The sequence below is a fragment of the Canis aureus genome, chromosome 4, assembly GCF_053574225.1.
Source record: "Canis aureus isolate CA01 chromosome 4, VMU_Caureus_v.1.0, whole genome shotgun sequence".
Classification (NCBI taxonomy): Eukaryota; Metazoa; Chordata; class Mammalia; order Carnivora; family Canidae; genus Canis; species Canis aureus.
Window position 1 is genome coordinate 56,548,653 of NC_135614.1, and position 23,058 is coordinate 56,571,710.

General features: G+C 40.8%; 1 long non-coding RNA gene across 1 annotated transcript in view; it reads right to left on the reverse strand.

Annotated features, from left to right (window-relative positions):
- LOC144311898 (uncharacterized) overlaps window positions 1-22,298 on the reverse strand; it is a 65,850-nt gene extending 43,552 nt beyond the window's left edge. The window contains exons 1-2 of the long non-coding RNA XR_013377386.1: window positions 22,167-22,298; window positions 17,356-17,509 (exon numbers count right to left, since the gene is read on the reverse strand). This is a non-coding gene — a long non-coding RNA (uncharacterized LOC144311898). The remainder of the gene's footprint in view (window positions 1-17,355; window positions 17,510-22,166) is intronic.
- Window positions 22,299-23,058: the final 760 nt, after the last annotated feature.

Consider the following 23,058-nt stretch of genomic DNA (forward strand, 5'->3'; position numbering starts at 1 on the left):
TCTGTGTTTTTTCAGCACAGCATTTGCCATCCATCATAGAGGAGATTGAAACAGAAAGAAGTCAAGCAAAGTACAAGGTCATTCGCAGGAGCCCCAGCAACTCCATTCTCCAAGGTTGGAATGTTCTCTCCCTCTCTCCAAACAGCAGACCAGATGGTCTCCTAAATCTTGGCTTTCATGGTTTAACTCTAATTACAATGTTAGTTAGCAATGAGCTCGGTGATTCAAAATCACTAGTAGATACTTTCCAGGCAGTCGAGCTTTTTTTTTTCTGCTCTCACTACCAACAGGGCGGCTTTGTCATCAGCCTTGCTTTTGCCTCCTGTATTATAATTGCCTAGCTGTTTAGAAAATGAAATGAGCTCAAGACTACCAAACCTAGCTGAAAACAGTGAGCACTCCAGGAGACAGGAGGTAGCAGCAGCCAGATGGCTAAGTAGCCTCTGATGATATTGCAGTCAAATTGGGAGACACAAATCAGAGAATGCTCCTCAGTTGTGCAAATGCCATGTACCAGGTGTGGAACTCAGAGGTGCACATGTGTTTGCCTAGTCATTTTGTGAATGTGGGTGAGAAGAAACCCTTACAAGTGAATCCCTGGAATTGTAAATGTTAGAAAGAACTTTTCAAGGTCATCTCATCAAGACCTTTCCAAATACACAAATGCTCCATTAAAAGGACTCACTCAAGTTCTGGTTCAAACTTCCCATAAAGGAAATTCATAAAAGGGCCTCCTCATCCATCAGATAAACCTTTTCAAATAATTAAAGAAGATCTCATGCCCCCCCAAATCTTTACTTGTTTAAATATTCCCCCAAGTACTTAACTACACTACTTGTTTTAATCTCAAATTTCTGCCCTTAACCTCACCATATATTTTCCCCAGGGAATCTATTCCCCACCAGAGCCCTGCTGAGGTGGCTTGATCAGGTTCCATACCACATGACCCTACCTCCTGGTCATGGTTGATTGGTCCAGAGGTGGACACCTAGCATAAGCACAGCTACCCATTGGCATCCTGCATCATCAGTCTGGCAAGAAAGATGAGCTGGGCCAATCTGGTTACCCTCCTAAAAACTGGGACCTTGGTAGCTGAGAGATTGTTGTCATTCAACTGTGGGCTGCTAAATTGGAGGGTTATGCAGTCAGGGTAGGAGTAGCCATTTGAGGCCAGGAGCAGGATGAGTAAGCAAAGGAAGGAAGCATTTTAGGAAAGACAGAATATTGGAACAGATGTAGAGAGAGAAGCAGAGTCCCCACCAAGTAAGATTGAGATGAGAAAAAGACCATTCCTGCCTACCCCAAGACTTGAGTCGTAGCTTTTTCGGGATCCCAGGGCTCCTCAGCCTTTAATTAAAGGATGAGGAAAATTGAAAGAATCTCTATTCCTTGCAACTCTAAGATGCTGGGCTAGGAACTCTCTTTTCTAGTGGCTCTCCCCTTGAAGGGCAGTCATACATTTCCATGCTACTCCAAGGGTAGACTTTTTTCAATTGGGTTTGCCATTTGTGTATGTGTGTGTATGTGCACATATGTGTATGATAGATACCACATACATTATAAAGTCTGTCTAGATGAAACAACTTAGAAATGACAGCATGTGACAACCATGCAGATATTTATTGTATGCTCACTGCCCACAATGTATATAGTACTGGATACAAAGTAGTAGTGGCCATGCTCAAGGAGGGTAGAAAGTCCAGTAGTAAAGTAAATGCAGTCACATAAAACACAGCAGATTGTTATATGCTACAGTTAAAGATATGCTACAGTTAAAGATATGGGGGGGGGGCGCCATTATTTTTTCTCTCATTCCTTTCTGTACTATCAGATTTTTCCAACAAAACACACGCATGATTTTTTATGTCAAGAAATATTATCTGGGCATGGAAATTATGGGTACTTTCTTTTGTTTTCTCCCATTTATTTTTGACTATGAAAAAAAGCTTTGGATTTTTAATAAATGCAAAGTTAAGATAAAAGAGAAATTTAAGATAAATAATTTCATGAGAAATTTAAGATAAAATACAGACATCAACACATTTGGAAATACAGGGGAGAGAAAATTCCTGACTGGGGAGATCCAGAAAGATGTGGTAATGACACCATTTCATTAGGACTATGACAGATGGAAAAATAAAATAGGAGGCTATGTGAGGAGAAGATCCTCCAGGGATCTGCAAAAAAATAGCTAAGGCAGAAAGGCACGATACAAGGTGGTATGTCCAGGGTGAGCAATCCAGCATAGCTGAACAATGGCTGTAAGGCAGGGAAAAGCACAAAGGTTGTTTGGCCCAATTTGTGGAAGGTCTTGAATGCCCAGCAAAGGAAAGACATGGTCAGAGTTTTGCTTAAGATGGCAGCAAAGAGAATGGAAATGAAAAGAAAGAGCTTAGAAGCAGGATCAGTAGTGAGAAGTCATTGCAATATCATTTCCCAAAAAAAGTGACCTTTTGTTCATGTGAAGCTATCAACATGAAAGTTATATTGTATGATGAGCATGTTTGGAATCGCCTTGAAACATGTTTCAAGGCACCTGTGACTACATATCTTTTTTATCCATTTCATTCATTTTAAGCTAACTGTGTCATCCAGATTGCTTGCTGGCAAAATTGAATTCAAGTACTTCTGTCTTTTCCTTGGGGGATGCAGGGAAGTATTGGGGAGGGCTTGTGTGAGAAGCCAATAACCAAATAAATCTGTGAAGATGAAAGTGAAAGTAGGGTAAAAATGAAGACAGCATTGAAAACTTCATCTATAGTTTTATCAGGAAGAAGGTAATGGTGGCCATGTGTCAGAACTTCAAGCAGCTTCTCCAGCTTAAGCTTATTCCATGTGGTTGGGTTGTGAATACTACACTCTTCCCTCCACGAGGAGTTTTAAAATATTGCTACATGGCTTTGATCAACTAAAAAGATGTACTTCTTCATGTGTCAATGCCCACATGAACTTACAGAAAATTCAGGAATCAAAGTTCAGCCTCATTCAGCCTAGAACCCAGACCTAGCATCAACAGATCACAGTTTATTCCAATTTGTGGCAACTTTCTATTCACTGGGATGGTAGTTTGAGGCATTCAGCAAGGTTGTAACACACTATTAGAGAGTCTTTACTTCCAGATTCAAAGACTGCTTACAGAAAGGTGAGCCACAGTCACTGAAAGTGATCAACCTTATTTCACAGAATAATCTTGCTCGTTTATCACTCAAGAAACTGTTTCTTTGCAGAAATAAATGCTTGAGAACTTTACTGCCCACACAAGAGATCATGAAGCCAAGCTAAGAGGCAAGGAAATGGGAAGTGTGCAGTGGGATGGGAAGAGAAGACACTTGAGAGGTAGGAATTACAATATCTGATGACTAAGTATAAAGATCGAGAAGGAGAGAAGAAACAAAGGTGGTGCCTTTCCTCCATCAATAATTAGGCACGTGTGCCCACTATGTCTTCCACATTGTGCTGGGTGGGGAGGTTACACCTGTGAGGGAGCCCTCATGTTGCTCGCTCTCTGGTAACCATGACAAACAAGTGAGTAGGAGATCACAACAAAGTGGAGAAACAAGATGACGCTGTGGAAATGGTTAGAGGAGAATTCTAACATAGCCAAGAGGCATCAGAAAAGATTGCCAAGTAGAATGAATAATAAGAGGTACTGTATAAAAGTAAGCCATGTGAATGGCAGATCACAAGAGGAAGTGATTCAAGGCATATACCCTGAGTCAGATGTTGCAGATTCAAATCCTGGCTCTGATACTTGCCAGTGGTGTGACAAGTTACTAATTCACTTTGTGTCTCATTGGCCTTATATATTAAGTGGGCATAATAATTCCTTCTTTGCAGAGCTGTGGTAAGGACCATATTAAATCAACTAACAAAGCTCTCAGCACAGTGACTGGCACATGGTAAGTGTGAAGTGAATGGTAACACTATTTCTGAGAAGAAACAGCATGTGCAAGGCTATAAGGTACAAAAGAATACGTGAAAAGGCTGTAAGGTAGGAAAGAACGTTCAAGGGAAGTAGTTCAGTGTTGCCGAAGTGAACAATATGTGTCAGAGGAACCGGAAATGCTGAGCCTAGAGAGGTAAGCAAAGGCGAGATGGGGGAGGCTCTTCTAATATTACCTAGATGGCCAATAGGATGCAGTAATGTTACTTGAAAAGACACAAACTTGGAGAGAAATCTAGCACGTTCTTCAGGGTTTCATAGTCTTGGGGATTACTTAACAATCATTTTATAACTACTCCCATGAGGAAGCATGCATTTCCCAGAGGAGAAAACAATGGAGATGAGACTGAAGTAAAAGCCATAAATGTCAGGTCAGTAGTGGGAAGCAGCCAAGGAGTCAGGAATGGTAGGAAACCAGGAGGTAGCCAAGCCCTTGGATCAAAGCTCTCAGAGAAGGAATTGGGCCCATTTCAATAATGTGACAGAAGGAAAAGTTACTTTATCAAAACTGTTTCTGACCTGGCAACTTACTAGTGACAAAACCACTCCCTTCCTCCATGTCTTAGTAAACAGGGGAGTAGCCTAGCTTGGTCCTTTTCAACCTAGGAACCGCACCTAGGAAGGAATCCATGAAGATGCTAAAGAGAGGTTCACACTCTCTTGTCAACACACTTTTTTAAGACCCCAAGGCAATGCTACTTCTTTCAAAGCTCCAGTAGACATGGTACATCTTCAATTGATTCATAATCATTAGGAGACTACATCATTTGTTTTTCAAAAAATTGAAAAAAATATATAATAAAAGGAGGACTGGTAGTAAAGAAGTTTGAGAACACTGGACCAAATCGTTTCAAAAGACCATTCGGGTTCTAACATTCCAGAATCCTACTTTCACCTACAGTAGGTATTGGGCCTATAAAAGTCAATGTCTTTGAGGTTAAAAACATGGGATTCAGAGTCAGAAAGACCTGGGTTCAAATCCCAGTTCTAGTACTTGCAAGATAAATGCCCATAGCCAAATTATTTAACCTCTATAAATTGCAATTTTGTAATAACTAAATTGAGATTAAAATAACATTTTCCTGACAAAGTTGTTGGAAGGAGTAAAATAATACAAACTTCAGTCATTGGTGTATTCCTTCCTGATCTTTACCATATCTGCATAAAACCTGAAATATTAGTCAGATAATATTTTTCTTTAAATCAATTTATGTTTTCACTTAAGTCAATGTACTATAACAGGAAACTTTAAATTGTTATCATAAATAGAAAACCAGTATCACCATAAATTGATAGTAACCATAAGAGATGCCAATAAAAATCATATTGAAAATTTTGTCACAGTAAATAACAATTACATTTTTGTTAGATTATAGCTAAGTACTATTTCCTGCTTAAGGCTCTGGGCCTGAGGCTATCCTCTCTTCATTAAAATGGAGATTAGCGTGCATTAAGAATAGAGTTAAAAACACAGCAATTTCCGAAAGCTCAAAAGAGAGTTAAGAAGGAAACTTTCTACATGATTCAGTGCTATTCAGTGCTTCAACTGGTATTACCTAAAATAATCTCTCATAACACATATGCCACATTTGAGGTACACTGAGATAATGTATTCAGAGCTCTTGTCATTAGGCTTCTCATAAAGTCACTGGATAAGTGTTCATTTTATTGCTCTTGTTAAGAACCAAGCCACCTGGCCCTGACACAGGCCCCTGCCCTCCCCACCCCACACTGGCTAGAGGCAGCCTGGCCACATCACTGCAGAAGCCTCCATAAGGAGCATAGTCATTCACTCCTCCTGTCTTTCAAGATCACTTAGTCAGTTGGATACATCCAGGATACATCTTTAATTTACCCCTTTCTGTCCATTTCCATAATGACTGCCCATCATATAAACCTGGTTCTTATAACAATCTACCCTGCCTCCTTACCCTTCAAGATTCAGCTGGAAACATTGCACTAAGAAGACTTTCCTGGCCCTCAACCCCATGCCAGGCTGAGGCAACAACCCTAGACTGGTGTACAAACTTCTATAAACCTTGCTATATTGCAGTACTCTGTTTGTGTCTGTCTTCCCCACTCAATCATAAACCTCGGGAAGCCAGACGCTATGTTCAGTTCACCTTTGTATTTGTTTGTACTTAACATAATAGATACTGAGTTCAGTTTTCCTACAAGGACAGAAAAAAGAATGGATGGATGGATGGATAGAAAGAAGGGAAGGAGGAAGAGAATGAGAGAAGGAAAGAAGGAAGGAAGGAAGGAAGGAAGGAAGGAAGGAAGGAAGGAAGGAAGGAAGGAATAGTGGGTCTGACAATGATAGATCACATTGTTTCTGACTTCCTGATTTCCTAAAACAGAAGAAAAACAAGGTAATTCAGGCAGAGTTGGCTTAATTCCCTCTTGTCCAATTTCTGTACATCCCCTCCACACACCATCCGTGGCATTTTCCTCGTCTTACAAATACCTAAGGACTGTAGCCTTCACAGAAACTACCTTGGCTCCCTGCCAGAAAACAAACAAGCTTAAGAATAAAGAAAAATAAATAAATAACAACAGTGACATCTCGTACTTTGAGGTCTGGGAAATGAATTCCAAATGGGAGCTGAACTCCAAACCAAATGTTTGGCTTTCAGTGACAACCAGCTACTTGGCCGAAAGCCTCAGCCCCCTCCTGAGACCACTTAGAAAATGTTGGCCCAGAGCTCTTCCTGAGAACTGCTGTCTCCCCTACACCTTTCCTAAGCAAAGAAGAAATTACTGCCAAGAGAAAACAATCAAACTTTTCTACCAACTTCCTCAAGGCTGTTGTTTGTGGTTGATATTTTTCTTACTTGGGAACTTTCCAAATAATTCCTCAGCAATTAGACTGTGTTTAGAGAAAGTCTACTCAAATCGGCTGATTAACACACCTCTCTCTCTCTCTCTCTCCCTCTCTCTCTCTCTCTCTCATACAGACACACACACACATGAAATCAGACTGTTAATCTGGTGACTCTGTGCTATTCAGATTGCGCAGAAATTTAGGTCTCACAGCATGTAGCTACTTACACACCCTGCACTTGGGAACAAAATGAGCTTCCAGAATGTGGACAAAATTGAGAAGAGGGACCACGGAGGCTCCAAGGCATGCCAGGAGGGGACACTGGGAAAAATGCACACAGTAAAAGAAAACATTTCCTGTGTACCTGACTCAGCTAGACTAAGCTTCTGAAAAAATGTTAATAATGCTGGTTCTGACCGAAATCATGGAGTTATTTCTCTGCTCCCATCTTCTCTTTAAATTTCTCCTCAAGACCAATATCCCTGATGAACAAGACCAATATCCCTGATGAACACAGATGCAAAAATTCTCAACAAGATACTAGTCAATAGAATCCAACAATACATTAAGAAGATTATTCACCATGACCAAGTGGGATTTACCCCGGGATGCAAGGCTGGTTCAACACTAGTACAGCAATCAATGTGATTGATCATATCAGCAAGATAAAAAACAAGAACCATATGATCTTCTCAATAGATGTAGAGAAAGAATTTGACAAAATACAGCATCCATTCCTGATCAAACTCTTCAGAGTATAGGGATAGAGGGAACATTCCTCATCATCTTAAAAGCCATCTACAAAAAACCCACAGCAAATATCATTCTTAATGGGGAAACACTGGGAGCCTTTCCCCTACGATCAGGAACAAGACAGGGATGTCCACTCTCACCACTGCTATTCAACATAGTACTAGAAGTCCTAGCCTCAGCAATCAGGCACAAAAAGAAATAAAGGCATTCAAATTGCAAAGAAGAAGTCAAACTCACCCTCTTCGCAGATGACATGATACTGTACCTAGAAAACCCAAAAGACTCCACCTCAAGATTGCTAGAACTCATACAGCAATTCAGCAGTGTGGCAGGATACAAAATCAATGCCCAGAAATCAGTGGCATTTCTATATACTAACAATGAGACTGAAGAAAGAGAAATTAAGGAGTCAATCCCTTTGACAATTTCACCCAAAAGCATAAGATACCTAGGAATAAACCTAACCAAAGAGGTAAAGGATCTATACCCTAAAAACTACACAACACTTCTGAAAGAAATTGAGGAACACACAAAGAGATGGAAAAATATTCCATGCTCATGGATTGGAAGAATTAATATTGTGAAAATGTCAATGCTACCCAGGGCAATTTACACATTTAATGCAATCCCTATCAAAATACCATGGACTTTCTTCAGAGAGTTGGAACAAATCATCTTAAGATTTGTGTGGAATCAGAAAAGACCTTGAATAGCCAGAGGAGTATTAAAAAAGAAAACCAGAGCTGGGGCTGGTTCACAATGCCAGATTTCAGGTTGTACTGCAAAGCTGTGATCATCAAGACAGTGTGGTATTGGCACAAAAGCAGACACATAGATCAATGGAACAGAATAGAATCCAGAAGTCGACCCTCAACTTTATGGTCAACTACTATTCGACAAAGCAGGAAAGACTATGCACTGGAAAAAGGACAGTCTCTTCAATAAATGGTGCTGGGAAAATTGGACACATGCAGAAGAATGAAACTAGACCACTCTCTTGCACCATACACTAAGATAAACTCAAAATGGATGAAAAATCTAAATGTGAGACAAGATTCCATCAAAATCCTAGAGGAGAACACAGGCAACACCCTTTTTGAACTTGCCCACAGCAACTTCTTGCAAGATACATCCATGAAGGCAAGAGAAACAAAAGCAAAAATGAATTATTGAGACTTCATCAAGATAAAAAGCTTCTGCACAGCAAAAGAAACAGTCAACAAAACTGAAAGACAACCTACAGAATGGGAGAAGATATTTGCAAATGACGTATCAGATAAAGGGCTAGTTTCCAAGATCTATAAGAACTTATTAAACTCAACAGCAAAGAAACAAACAATCCAATCATGAAATGGACAAAAGACATGAACAGAAATTTCACAGAGGAAGACATAGACATGGCCACCAAGCACATGAGAAAATGCTCCGCATCACTTGCCATCAGGGAAATACAAATCAAAACCACAATGAGATACCACCTCACACCAGTGAGAATGGGGAAAATTAACAAGACAGGAAACAACAAATGTGGTAGAGGATGTGGAGAAAGTGCTCTTGCACTGTTGGTGGGAATGTGAACTGGTGCAGCCACTCTGGAAAACTGTGTGGAGGTTCCTCAAAGAGTTAAAAATAGACCTGCCCTACGACCCAGCAATTGCACTGCTGGGGATTTATCCCAAAGATACAGATGCAATGAAACGCCAGGTCACCTGCACCCCAATGTTTATAGCAGGATTGTCCACAATAGCCAAACTGTGGAAGGAACCTCGGTGTCCATCAAAAGATGAATGGATAAAGAGGATGTGGTTTATGTATACAATGGAATATTACTCAGCCATCAGAAATAACAAATATCCACCATTTGCTTCAACATGGATGGAACTGGAGGGTATTATGCTGAGTGAAGTAAGTCAATCGGAGAAGGACAAACATTATATGGTCTCATTTATTTGGGGAATTTAAATAATAGTGAAAGGGAATAGAAGGGAAGGGAGCAGAAATGGGTAGGAAATATCAGAAAGGGAGACAGAACATAAAGACTCCTAACTCTGGGAAACGAACTAGGGGTGGTGGAAGGGGAGGAGGGGGGGGTGGGGGTGAATGGGTGATGGGCACTGAGGGGGGCACTTGACGGGATGAGCACTGGGTGTTATTCTGTATGTTGGCAAATTGAACACCAATAAAAAATAAATTATTAAAAAATAAATAAATAAAAATAATAATAAAAAATAAAAAATAAATGTGGTCTATGTATACAATGGAATGTTCCTCAGCCATTAGAAACGACAAATACCCACCTTTTGCTTCTACATGGATGGAACTGGAGGGTATTATGCTGAGTGAAATAAGTCAATCGGAAAAGGGCAAACATTATATGGTCTCATTCATTTGGCTAATATAAAAATTAGTGAAAGGGAATAAAGGGAAAGGAGAGAAAATGAGTGAAAATATCAGCGAGGGTGACAAATATCAGTGAAGGAGACACCTAACTCTGGGAAATGAACAAGGGGTAGTGGTAGGGGAGGTGGACAGGGGGTTAGGGTGACTGGGTGATGGGCACTGAGGGGGGCACTTGGCGGGATGAGCACTGGGTGTTATGCTATCTGTTGGCAAATTGAACTCCAATTAAAAAAATAAATTTTAAAAAATTTAAAAAATTAAAAATTCTCACCAAAAAAAAAAAAAAAAAAAACAAACAAGAACTTCTCCTCAGACCACATGTTGAAAAGCCAAGTTCAAGGCCTTACTTAGTTCTCATTTCCAATGCTACAATATTTGGCCTTAGCTTTCTTTCCACTAATGTCCCTGGTGGCAAGGTATCCATGACAACACAGGCAGGCCCACCATCCTGACTCCTCTGTTCTGGTCTTAACTCAGTCTGAGGGAAGCATTGAGCTCCAACTATACTATATGCAACAAAGCCAGTGAAGACCTAAACAGTCACAGAGCTTCGATGAGGGGCAGCCTTACAGATCAGATATACACAGATTTGGGAGAAATATTTGAGCTTCAGATCCAAGCTCAACTGTGCAAAGTACTCATACTTCTGAGCTTGAATTCCTCATCTGTAGGAATGTTCCCTGTTTTAAAGGATTAAATATGATGATGAAATTAAATGATGCTACATATATAATGTGCAGGATCTATTATGATGTAGGTGCTTCAACAAATGTTATTGAATGCTAAAAGAATGATGAATTCCCTTGTTCAGACTCCTAGTTAAGAAAATCCAGGCAGATCTTGGAGTCTCTAAGAGCAGTTTGCTCAGTCCCTGGATCCCATAAACCACTCCTCCTTGCCCCTATTCCCCAAGCACCAGGACACAGGCAGTAGGAGCAACTGGCCCCGTGCAGGAATTAAAGGGGAGCATTATCTTTAGAGAATTTAAAACCAACAAAAGTCAGTCTGATTTTATTTTCACCATACTCCAGCGATTCTAAGCACTGTCAGTGATAAAATACTCCTCCTCACCCCCATCCCCCACCTGCATCACTCAAGGATTATGCACCACATCTTGGCTGAGTCCTTGCCTGGCCTCACATTCTATCTGGATGGGTCAGAAGCCAAACACCTGGATTCATCCAGGAATCAGAGATACTCTTAGATCTTTGCCTGAATCTATCTATCCTTAGGCTTTTTGGTTTCAAACCAAAAGAGAAGAAACATTCTGAGAATAAGAGATAGTTATTCTAGGCCAGCAAGTACGTAAACAGGCCCAGACCAGAATAAGGGCCCAATTATCAGACAGAGCTCCACTCTCCTCTTTCACTGCCCCTTGTTTGGTGTCAATGGGCCTATTTCTTTGAAAATTGAAACTTGATCCTTAGGCCTCTATTTGGTTTTTATATATAGATAAAGGGGAGTGCAGGGAGAATCATGTGACCAAGCTAGAGGGGCTATCTAGTTCAACTTTTTAAAATGGGGTAACTGATGCTCAGAGAGGTAAAGTGATTGATCCAAAGTCACACAGCAAGAGAGCAGCAAAGGGGGTAATGAACACCTAACTGTGCCTTTGTGAAAAGTAAGGCAGTGCAAACAAAATGGCATGCTCCCTGCTGGCACAAAGTAAGCAATTGGTAAGAATTAACTACCACTTCTATGTTGCTGCTGTTGTTTTTGTTAAAACAGGATTAGAACCCACATCTCCAGGTGTTGGGGAAGTCTCTTCCCAGCACCTAGCTCAGTAACCATCCAACCTGTGTGTGACCATCTCTGGTGTGAAACACTCCCCTCACCTCCAGAGACACCCCATCCTGCCTCCAGGCCCCTCTATGAAACAACTCCACTTTATAATGAGTTGATGTGAATCATCTATCCTCTCATCCCTTGTGTCCATTGGTGAGTCCTAGATTTAATCTCAGTAGCATCAAGCCTTTTACAAAGAGATTTGGATATTAAATCAGACCATGTTGGTCTCTGGATAGAGACCATCCAACTAGCCTGCCTGAGTGGTAAAAAAAAAAAAAATGTATATATATATATATATAATCAGTCATTCACCTCAAGAAAGAAAAGGCCAGTCTTTATCTAACTAACAAAGAGGACACCTTCATCATGGCAAGCCTGCTGAATAAATCAAAACAATAAGTTTGCAGGAGGCAAATGCCCTCTATTAGATAAATTAAGATGAGTGCCTCAGTAGATGCCCATTATCCTGACAGGAGCAGAGAGGAGAGCTCGTGTCTGTCAATCTTCCCTCTGAAAAGACAGCACTGATTAGATGCTGACACGCAGTTGTGTCTGAAGAGCAGAAACAGACAACAAACAAAAGGGGTGCCTTGGACATCATCTTTCCACTCGATGTCACACAGAACATTTAACACAACCTTACAGCTCTACACAGCCTTTTGTACCCTTTAAAAGAATGTTTATCACTTTATTTGGCCCTCAAGGAAATTCTGTGATATGAATTTACAAAGGTGTTTGATTTTACAGATGTGGAAATTAAATAGAGAACAGCCGGCCATGGAATGGACAGGCCAATGATGCATTCACTGGGCAAGTGAGTGAATACCCAGCACTGGGCCAGGCTCTGCAGAGGTGAAGGGAAGCAAGACAGATACTCCTCTGCTTCCACAACCCTTAAAGAGAGAGAACACAGAAAATTAAACACATGTGTGGTCAGGTAAGTGCTCGGATTGGGGAAGCAGAGCGGGAGAAGCAGGAAACCTGGTTGAGGGTCCCCAGGGATGAATAGGAGGTGGCCAAGCAGAGACTCTAATCCTAGGAGGGCAGGCCTCACAGGGAAATCCAAGAATATAGGGCAGGCAAAGTGATGAGAAATACCAACAAGGCCTCACAAGAGAACACAGCAGGATACAGGAGACTGCTAAATAAGGAGAGGGGAAATAGTTTGGTGAATCCAAATGCTTTAATACCCCACAGGCTCTGGGGGCTTCAGAATGTTCTGGAGTTTCACAGTGTTAGGGTGAGATATAATGAAATTTGACCACATTTGAAAGGTAAGGGGAAGCCAGAACAACTGCTTTTCCCTCCTGTCAGGCGCCCCCCACTGGCCCTCAGGTTTGCCTCTACTGGCAGGCCAGACAAGGCTAAACACTCAAGTCCCAAGACCTGGTTTTACCTGTAATTATATCCCTGCCAGCCTCCCTGCCTGTACAACAGCAGGATGTGCCAGAGTTGAGGGGCCCCTCCAGCTGGCCGGGCTGACAGGAAGAGGAAAAAGGCACTTATCTCCTCTCTCCCCTCTCAGCTGAAGGCCTGGACCTACAGAGACACCCTCCCCCACCCCCACCCCCACCCCCCCCCCACCCCCGCCAGGCTGTGAAGAAGAGGATGGCGCAGGCTCTCTGCACAGGAAAGATATGTCACAACTCTGTAACATTGTCTCTGTGGACACTACCAGTTGATTTTTCAAGGAGCACAAATGAGAAATGCCTCAAATCTAAGGCGTCTCTATTTTGGGGTCAGATTGATGGTTCTTTTTGTGAACTCTGCATTTTTGAAACAGGTTTCACCGGGGATAGTTTATTTCCACTTTCATTCCCACATAAGGGGTGGGCAACATGGTCCAAATGAATCCAGGTTTGCATCCTCTGTTTGGTTCCTTGAGCTTCTCCATTTGTCTGATTGCTTCTTGCCCTTCCCTTCCTCTCAAATTTGAGTTCTCTCCTGTAACCACTTTCTCCAGCTCTGAGTCCTACCCATTCCGATTTGTTTTCTAGATCTGTAAAATACTTTGCCTTTCCTCAGTCAACAAAATTTATTAAAGTTACTTTGTTATGAGTTGGCTATTGCAGTGCCCCTTCTCCGGCAGCCATAAATTCCCGAGGCAACTCCTCTGTGCTCCGTTACCCGGAAGACTGAGGAGCTTTTACGACATTGCTGTAGGTACAGAAACATTGCCAAGGAGCTCCAAAACATAAGGAAATAAAGAGCTCTCGCCACAATCCTCTAAGCCAAACTCCCATTCAATCAGGTAAATGAAGTTTCTCTTATGCCTCACGGGAATGATAAAATTACAACTGATCTGGTTCTATTCTTTATATTCTTAAGAGTATCTACTGTCAACCTGTGGTCTGGGGCCATTGATGACCAATAAAAAGCCTTTATTGATTCATATAACAACTATGTAGAACTTGCTGTCTCTAAGGCCTACCCTCACTTCCTTTGTATGAAAATGCTGTTCTCATCGCACAATCACCATCTAAATTTATGTTTTTATCTTTGTTTATTCAGTCTCTCCCAACAAAACATATGTTCTGTGAAAACAAGGACCTCATTTGTTTTACCTGGAATTATATCCCCAGTGTAGAATGTCTGATAGACAGTAGATGCTCAGTAAATACTTGTTGGATGGATGAATGGATAGTATTAAGGGCTAAGATGCACTATGAACAACTCAATACCCTCAAGGCTTTTACAAGTGGAACAGCTGATTTTTATGCCCTGATGTTTATAATACAATTACAAGCGGGCTTCCTCTCACATATAAATCTTTTTTTTCCCCCACACCAGGCATTATGTCATTCAGATTTCAGTCAAACAAGTACCTTTGTTTCTTGCCTCAATGGGGGGAATTTGGTCATATACACACTGGAGCCCAAAGCCCAACGCACCATTGGTAAGGCTGGGAAATTTTTCATTACCACTTTCTGAAGATATATGGGGCACCTATGAGAATTCAAACATATCTGATAGTGCCTATGCCACACCAAGAATCTGGGAAGCCTCATGAGAAATAAGGAGCTTCAAATAGAATATCACCACTTACTGGTTTATTGTATTTATGGTATTGGGTACCATAAAGGATTGTGGGAAAGGGAGTCCCTTAGATTTTTTTAAAAAATTGAAACTGCTTTTCTAGGTAATATCTAAGGCCCTTCATGCAGAAAGGCCTTATAGCTCTCCCATTTCCACTCAAGGACTCCAAACTTTCCTTTCCTTATTCCTTCCACACTTGTAAAATAAATAAATATATTTACAGTAGAGCTCCAAATCTAATATACATAGATCTGTATATCCTTCAGAATGGGAATGTAACAATATATTATAGAGATTTCTATCCTTTTAAATCTTCTTTGATCTTATGACAGACTTGTGAACTTTGTATAATAGACTATTTATCTCCCTTCCTCCAAAGTGGCATGTAAGAAAACCGTAAGGCTGAGGTTTGTCCAAAGTCTCATAGTGCATTATGGCTAAGCCAATACCAGACCCAATTCCTAATCTTGCAATCTTCGTCCCAGTGGAGGATGGCAAAACGAATGACACTCTGTCCCTCTAACACACGTCAGGCATTACTAATCAAGCTCTGCCTTCCTTCCCCCCCTCAGCCATGCCTAGAGGAAACTTGATTTAGAAGCCACTACCAATCAATGTCAAGTTGAAACCTATTTGCCTTCAGTGAGCTAACCAAGTTCCCTCTGTAAATTAGGGAGCCCCTCGTGAAAAGCAATGCAGAGTGAAAACTGCTGCTTGAAACAGGAAGATGAATATTAAAAAAAAACACAGGAAGGTGAGCTACTGGGACATAGATGGGATAAATTGTGAATTGCATATTCTATAGTTGCCTGAGAGTCATAAGACCTGGGTTTAATTTTCATCTAGTTGCTATAGGAAGGAGGGATGAATCATTGTCACCACCATGAAATAATCAATTGTTACATGCAAATGGTTGTTAATTACATTCCCTACTTCCATTAAAAAGGTAAATGACCATATCAACCTCTCCCTGGGTGACCAGTATGTACATATTCTGCCTTTAATCCCTCCATGGAAACATCTAAATGGTGCTTTTTACAATCAACCCAGCTTTAAGCAAGGCACATTTAGAGGTGATGTGTTAACTCTGAAATAACATCTTACATAAACTCAAATGATCCTTAGTTATGAGGAAACAATGTAGGTGCATCTCTTAGAATCTTTCTTTCTTTTTTGGGTGATTCATTCTCATTCCTAATTTAGCAAAAAAAATGCTAAATAATAATAAAACTGATAGCATACCTGAAGAGGTGAATCATCCAACACCACCAGATCATTTCCTATGCACTGACTGTATCTTTCATATTTTTACCCAATAAGTAGCTTTTCAAAGAGATGCTTCTTAAATTAGCACTTAGCAGAAATAAAACTCTATTTATTATTTGCTGGATAACTGGAACAAAAATAGAAATATGCATGGATCCAAAGATTGATGACTTTCCAACCTAAATAAAGGTTGTTGAGATCATCTGTATCTGAGAACATCCGCCTTTTGAGTTCTGCAAAGAAGTTCCCCTGCAAAAAGTCTGTGAGCTGAAAATAAACATTTTCCCCTGCAATGCCTAATCTCTAATCTTTTCCTAAACTAAGCACATGGGGCCTCAAGGTAGGTCTACAGCTGAAGATCACTGGGCCTTTTCCTATCTAATTATATTTGAAAGCAGATTGTATTCTCAAGCACCTTTGGCCAGGTGCATTTGGGAATTTCCCCATCTCCTTGATAGAGGTCACCTATTTTAGCTTTCATTATGACCTCTTCCCCCAGATTAGCCTTGAAGGTATGTGTCTGGTACATTCTGGACATCAGCAGGCCTTGCATTCTGACTCTTCCGGCCAGTACTCAAACTCAAGTTTCTCTAAGTTAGCCATGATAACTATCACTTACTAAGGACTATTATATGCTTAGCACTATCCCAAGAGATTTATGGATGTCATCTTCTAAGAACTCAAAATATGAGGTAAAGGTAATGTCCATTTTATAAATGAGGACACTGAGGCTGAGAGAGATTACGTACTGTCTTCCAAGTCTAGTAAGTGGCAAAGCCTGGATTAAAACCTTTTGCGTAAATTCTATATAACGTTGTCTTGTAGCCAAGGACATTACATCAGATACTCAAGGACATGATAGAGAGAATGAATTCTGTCATGGTCCTCCATCCATCCATGTGGTTGTGTTGAACCAACAAAACATTTTAATAGTAGAACTAAAATATCAAATAGATGATTTTTTTATTACCAAAAATAGCTTAAAATGAAATGTCATAAGCATTTGTATTTTGGTGACCCAGACAATGAAATTCTTTTTCCTTGTTTGGAGAATTCCCTCCACCATAAGTAGCTTATTAGGAGGCAGAGCCTGAAAATGTGGGGATGCTTGCCTTCCCAGTTTTCCTTGAAAGTATGATATGGGAAAGGGCCGAGGCCCATCTGCTCAGACAGTCCCACCCAAGACTTTGAAATAACAACTACAGATGCAGAGAAGCAGAGACTATGAAAAATTTATTCCTGAAGCTAAGTGGTAGCAAAAAATACCATGAGTGATGTCAGTATGTGACCACACCCCAACGGTCTGTGGTGTCCAGGTCAGGGGCAGCAGGCACAGGAAACTTACCAATCTAATTCTGTGACTGGAGTCTGTCTGAAATTCTAGCTTGGTCCTCCCCAGCTCTGCAGGCTTTCAGGTTATTGTTAGGGTTGCCCTGTGCTCTTTCAACACACTTCTTCTCTCCTTATAACAGTCAGTCAGTTTTCATTGCCTGCTTTGCCTAGAACAAGGAGGTAGAAGTTGATGATCACCAAGGTCTCCATTCTCCACAATCTTTACCAATCATATCACTAAAGGGGAAGGGAAGGGATAGAAGAATCTAATTTTATTATAAAATCCAGAATCTGAAAATTCTGCACCTACGTATACATGGGATTATCTATCTAGGAGTAAAAGTCTATTCTGAAAGAACTCATTTGTACTTGGCCATTGCAGCTAAATTTACCAGGTCTGCAGATGCCCCAAACAATTCAAGTTTCATTTTAGAAGCATGGAGCTGGACCCCAGGAATGACCACAGGGTTTGCAAAAGTACAAAATATCCTGGGGAGCAGGATAATGTGTCTCCAGATTAAAGAGACTAAACAAGGCAAGGAAACTAATTTAAACGAGGCAGAGAACTTTCCTATGTAAAGAAGTTTTTTTTTGTTTTTTTTTTTAATTTTTATTTATTTATGATAGCCACACAGAGAGAGAGAGAGAGAGGCAGTGACATAGGCAGAGGGAGAAGCAGGCTCCATGCACTGGGAGCCCGATGTGGGATTCGATCCCGGGTCTCCAGGATTGCGCCCTCGGCCAAAGGCAGGTGCTAAACCGCTGCGCCACCCAGGGATCCCAAGAAGGTTTTTGTGAAAGAAAATATTCCTCAAGTCATCAAGTGAATAAAAGCCAAAATACACAAGGTACATAAATCCCAGTGCTTTATTCTCTATGACCCTGTGCTTTCAAGGCTACACGCCCTTGTGGAGTGGGTTTTAAACACGCACATGCTACAAAATGATGTTTAAATATTTTCCACAAAAATGTACCCCTTAAAATTCCTAGCTGCCTCTGATCATATTCCCAGTAAGATACCCACATATACATATTTCAGTAAACTATAATTCATCAGATGTTTTCTATATATTAAGCACTTTGCCAGGCATAAGAATGCACAGTCCTTGTCCCTGAGAACTCTCAGGCTATTTCAGAAATGGCCTCATGAACAGATACACACAATGCAGTGTGAAAGAGCTAATGAAGAGAAATAAAGCATGACAGGAACATGGATGATGGAGGAGCTGCCTGGAAGATCCCAGAAAGGCAAAATATATTTAAACAAACTTCAAAGGAAAAAACAGTATAAAGTTCACTCTTCACTAATAAGTAATCAACCCTATCATTTCACATGCTACAAATGCCTATATCCAATTCCTCCATCTTAATAACACTCCAGTTTCCTTTTGGAGATTTACCTTCACACCATTGTATATAATGGAGGGAGGGTAATTCCAGGTGCCCACCTCCTAATATAAAAGCTAAAGCACCAGAACCTTCGTCTCTCCACTGTCAAAACTGCCAAGGAGTAGACCTACATCCTATCCTCAACGAGTTGGATCTTTTTCTAAAGGACCCTGAGTCTAGAACAATATCTGGACTTTTAAGTCCTTCCCTTGCTGCAGAGAAGAGTTGACCGTTATCAGCCAGTAGATAAGTCAGCCTCTTATCACCACAAAGCAGTGCTGTTGCTCCTATTGCCCAGTCTTTCTTGAGTCCTGTTTGGTTCCTGCCCTTTCCCAAAGCTGTTACAACAGCCTGTCTTATAACCTGTGAACCTCCCATAGTTTCTCACTATGGGATCCACTTCCCATAGCTTCCATTAAATTCCCATTTGCTTATGTAACCAAAATATTTACAGCCAGGATCCTTTGTAGCTGGACCTCTTGTGACAGACTATATAAAGCCCACCAATGTTGAGGTCACATCCTCCATGCCAAAAACTACCAATCAATCATTTTTCTTTCCCCTGCCACCTTCATATTCCTCTTACATTTTGTCTTCCCCCTCAAGGGTTCAGCAGTTCAGTTCCTCATTTGAAAATCTATGGCCTCCAAACCCAAGAAATTATTTCACATGGGGTTTTTGGATCATATCTAGCCACTGGTTAAGGATAAGCCATGCACACACCCTTCCAAGCCTTTGAAAGCTGTTAAATGTAATGTTGTAGGATTAGCCACATAGAGATTACTGAGCTGGAAAATGATGTTAGACCTCAAGTATCCTTGCTTCAGCGTTGTGGGTGATTAAGCTGAAAGTGCTGCCAGGGCTTGAAGGATCAATTAAATTGAATGTATGGTGTAGAGTGTCCATCTCCACAGCTTGTTCTAGAAGGTGTTGGGGGCTTACTGTACAAACAAGTCACTGCTGGAGCTTCATGCTCAGTCTCCACACATAAAACAAATGGGCTAGCAGTAGAGAGTTATTGCTGAGAATAATAAACAGTTACTACTACAATTTATCAAGCATTCCAAGAGGGCAGAGACCAAATCTACTTTGTTTATTGCTGAATCCCCAAAGCCTAACAGGTTGAAGTAAGTACTCATCATGTATTTTTATGAATCAGTGAATGTCAGGCATAGGGCTAAGCTCTTTATTTACATTATCTCATTTATTCTCTTAACAGTGTGGCAGGTATTATTCTCCATCTGTGGTGGATGTGGCATGGGAGTCTCTGAAAGGGTAAGCAACTAGGAAGTAATGGAGTTAGAACTTGAATCCATACTCAAGTGACTCCAAGGCTTGTACTGTTAAGGCTATGTGGTGCTGCCGTGCCCTATGCGGCCTAATCCCCACCACAAAGGAGCCACTGTCCAATGAAGAAGGCAGATGGACAGCACTATTACTGTAGGAAGCTGAGCAGGACAGGGTTAAGAAATGGGTCACAGGCAATGCCCACATGTCCACTGGCACTACCTCACTTGACAAGTCTCACATGACTGCTCACATGCTTCCCTACCATCACCACCACTTCACTGATTTCCATTTTCCTTTCATCACACTGCTGGAAATGGTATATTCGTACCACACAAAGAGGCTATTTAATTCTCCTTACCTAAAACTTTCCCATGATTTTCCCATTGCCCTTATGATACATCAGAAAGCTTGCTACTCAAAGTGGACCATGGGCCAGCAGCACCGTTATCACCTGGGAGCCTGTTAGAAATGCAGGATCTCAGGTTTCACCCCAGACCTTCTGAATCTAAATCTGCATTTTAACAAGATCTCTAAGTTATTAACAAGCACCTGGATATAAAGTCTTTAAGGAATCCATCAAGGTCATATGACCTGGTTACCCCTACAGCCAGATTTCCACTCTATCACACCTCACACTCAAGCCTCTCTGAACATGTCCCTATTCCTTGCATGTGCCAACTCTCTCCATGCTCCAGTGCTTTACATGTGCTGTTTCTCCTTTTGTATTAGCAATGTCTGCCTCATTGCTTTGGCCTTAGCTAAAACAAGACTCTTCTCTAGAAGCCATCCTTGCCCATCACCCATGCCCTCAGCCTTAGATATTTTATACGCCCCTGCTGCACATGCTCATAGCCCAGTGCAGTATCCATTTGCAGTTGTGTATTAAGTTGTATCTCTCTCCAATAAAACAAAAAAAGGGATCAGTTTTGTCCATGTTCTCATCATATCCCTAGTGCCTAGAGAATAGCATAAAGTACTGAATAAAATCAAACACCGTCTTAAAAAACAATGTCCAGTTCCCTAATCATTCCGTTGTCAGCCTCATTTCTGGCTCTAATTCCCCAAAATTTAAAAAAAGATGCATGAAACCTATTTAAACAGCATTTCTCTCCTTATCGACTTTCGTGTGGAATCAATAGTAGAGGTGACTGATAGCTGAGACCAACACACACTCATACATGCTCACCTACACAAAATAACAGCAATTATTCACTCAGAAAAAGGGAGAAGGAATTTATACACTCAAGTCAAAAGGGCTAGGTGAAGGAGCATTAGAAAAGAAAATTAAGTCCCTGCAACATGCGCTGAGTCATGAAGCTATCACGGGGAAGACCAATGAAGCTTCACAGAGTAAGGGATGGGAAGGCAAGGAAATATTTAACAGACAAGGCACAAAAACAGAAGTGTTAGGGGTTTCTCCAGTGCCATTTGTCTCTAACTTTCTTGAGTTCAGGTGGACTCTAGGGAACAAGTAAAAAATCAGAGAATTTTTTTTTCAACATCTAAAGATCAGTTTCATTTTTATGCACCAACAACGAACAATCCAAAAGGGAAATTAAGAAAACAATTCCATTTATAATAGCATAAAAAAGAATAAAATACTAAGGAACTTAACCAAATAGGAAAAAGAGCTATACACTGAAAACTATAAAACGTTGTTCAAATGAAAGAAAGCACAAATAAATGGAATGACATCCCATGTTCATAGATTAGAAAAACTTGATACTGTTAGGATAGCAATACTTCCCAAAATGATCTAAAATTCAATGCAATCCTTATCAAAATTCCAAATACAATATTGGGTTGTTTCTTGTTTGTTTGTTTGTTTGTTTGTTTGCAGAAATGAAAAACTGATTCTAAAAATCAAAAATTTTTTTAACTTGTGAGAAAACCTAGCCAGAGAGGTGACATTAAAGTGGCAGAGTATGAAAGATGCCTCACACTCATGGTGACAACTTAAACCATCTCTATTTCCCCAATTCCAGTAAGGCCTTAACTTTAAATCATTTTGCATAAATCTATACAGGAATTAACATAAAGTCACTGACACTTTCATATAACAAAAACAAATTTTTGTCAAATCCAACTATGAAGCAGCACCAAGGTGACATGAGAGAAGGGAAGCTAACTAACTTCAAGACTTACAGAGATTATACTTTCAGAAAATCCAATACACCAGCCTGTGTCAGTCTGCAAGTCTGATACGGACTCCTCCCAGCTCTGGGAGGGGTGATAAGCCCCTGGCCAGCATGCTGCATGTCCCTCTTCCTCAGGCACCACCAGTGCTCTGGTCACTCTTACCAGGATGTGACTTCTGAAAGTTCTTGTACATCATGTTCCAGGCAGCCACCATTAACTGATCAGGACCTGCATCCAAAATGAGCTGTCTTTGCCTCTGCTCATCTAGAACACAATGCTCTACTTAAATTAAGCAGATTTTCTCCCCACTTCCCATGTAGCTACACACTTAGCTCAAGTCCTGTAATCTATCAAAGATTTAGATATGAATCAAAAGTACCCTTTCCGTGTACATCTTGAACATAGAAGCCTTCTCTGAATCAAGTCAAATGATAATCCATTTAATGTCTTTCTTTTTATTGTGCTTTTAACTTTTTTGAAAGCATTCTAAATTACATTACTATTTCATTTTCAGAAAATCCCTGTGAGCTAGGTTAAGCAAGTAGTATTATCTCCAAAAGAACTAAGGCCCAGAGAGTTGAAATGAATCAGGAAATCACCTAGTGGGTGAGAGAAAAAACTAGGTTGAACATCCAGGCTGCCTAGTTGCCATTCCACACCCCTCCTACAACACCACACTGCCTCAGATTCTTCTGCATCTCCCAGGTGACAGAGCCTTAGCTTCAAGTAAGCTCCCTTAGCTCCCCAGAGCTCACACACACATACAGCTGCACATGTGCATGCCTACATATACACACATACTCACGCAGACCAGGATACCCACATACACACAGAAAGAGATACCCTCACACATGTGCATGTGCATACATATACTCATGCAGACCAGGATGTACCTACA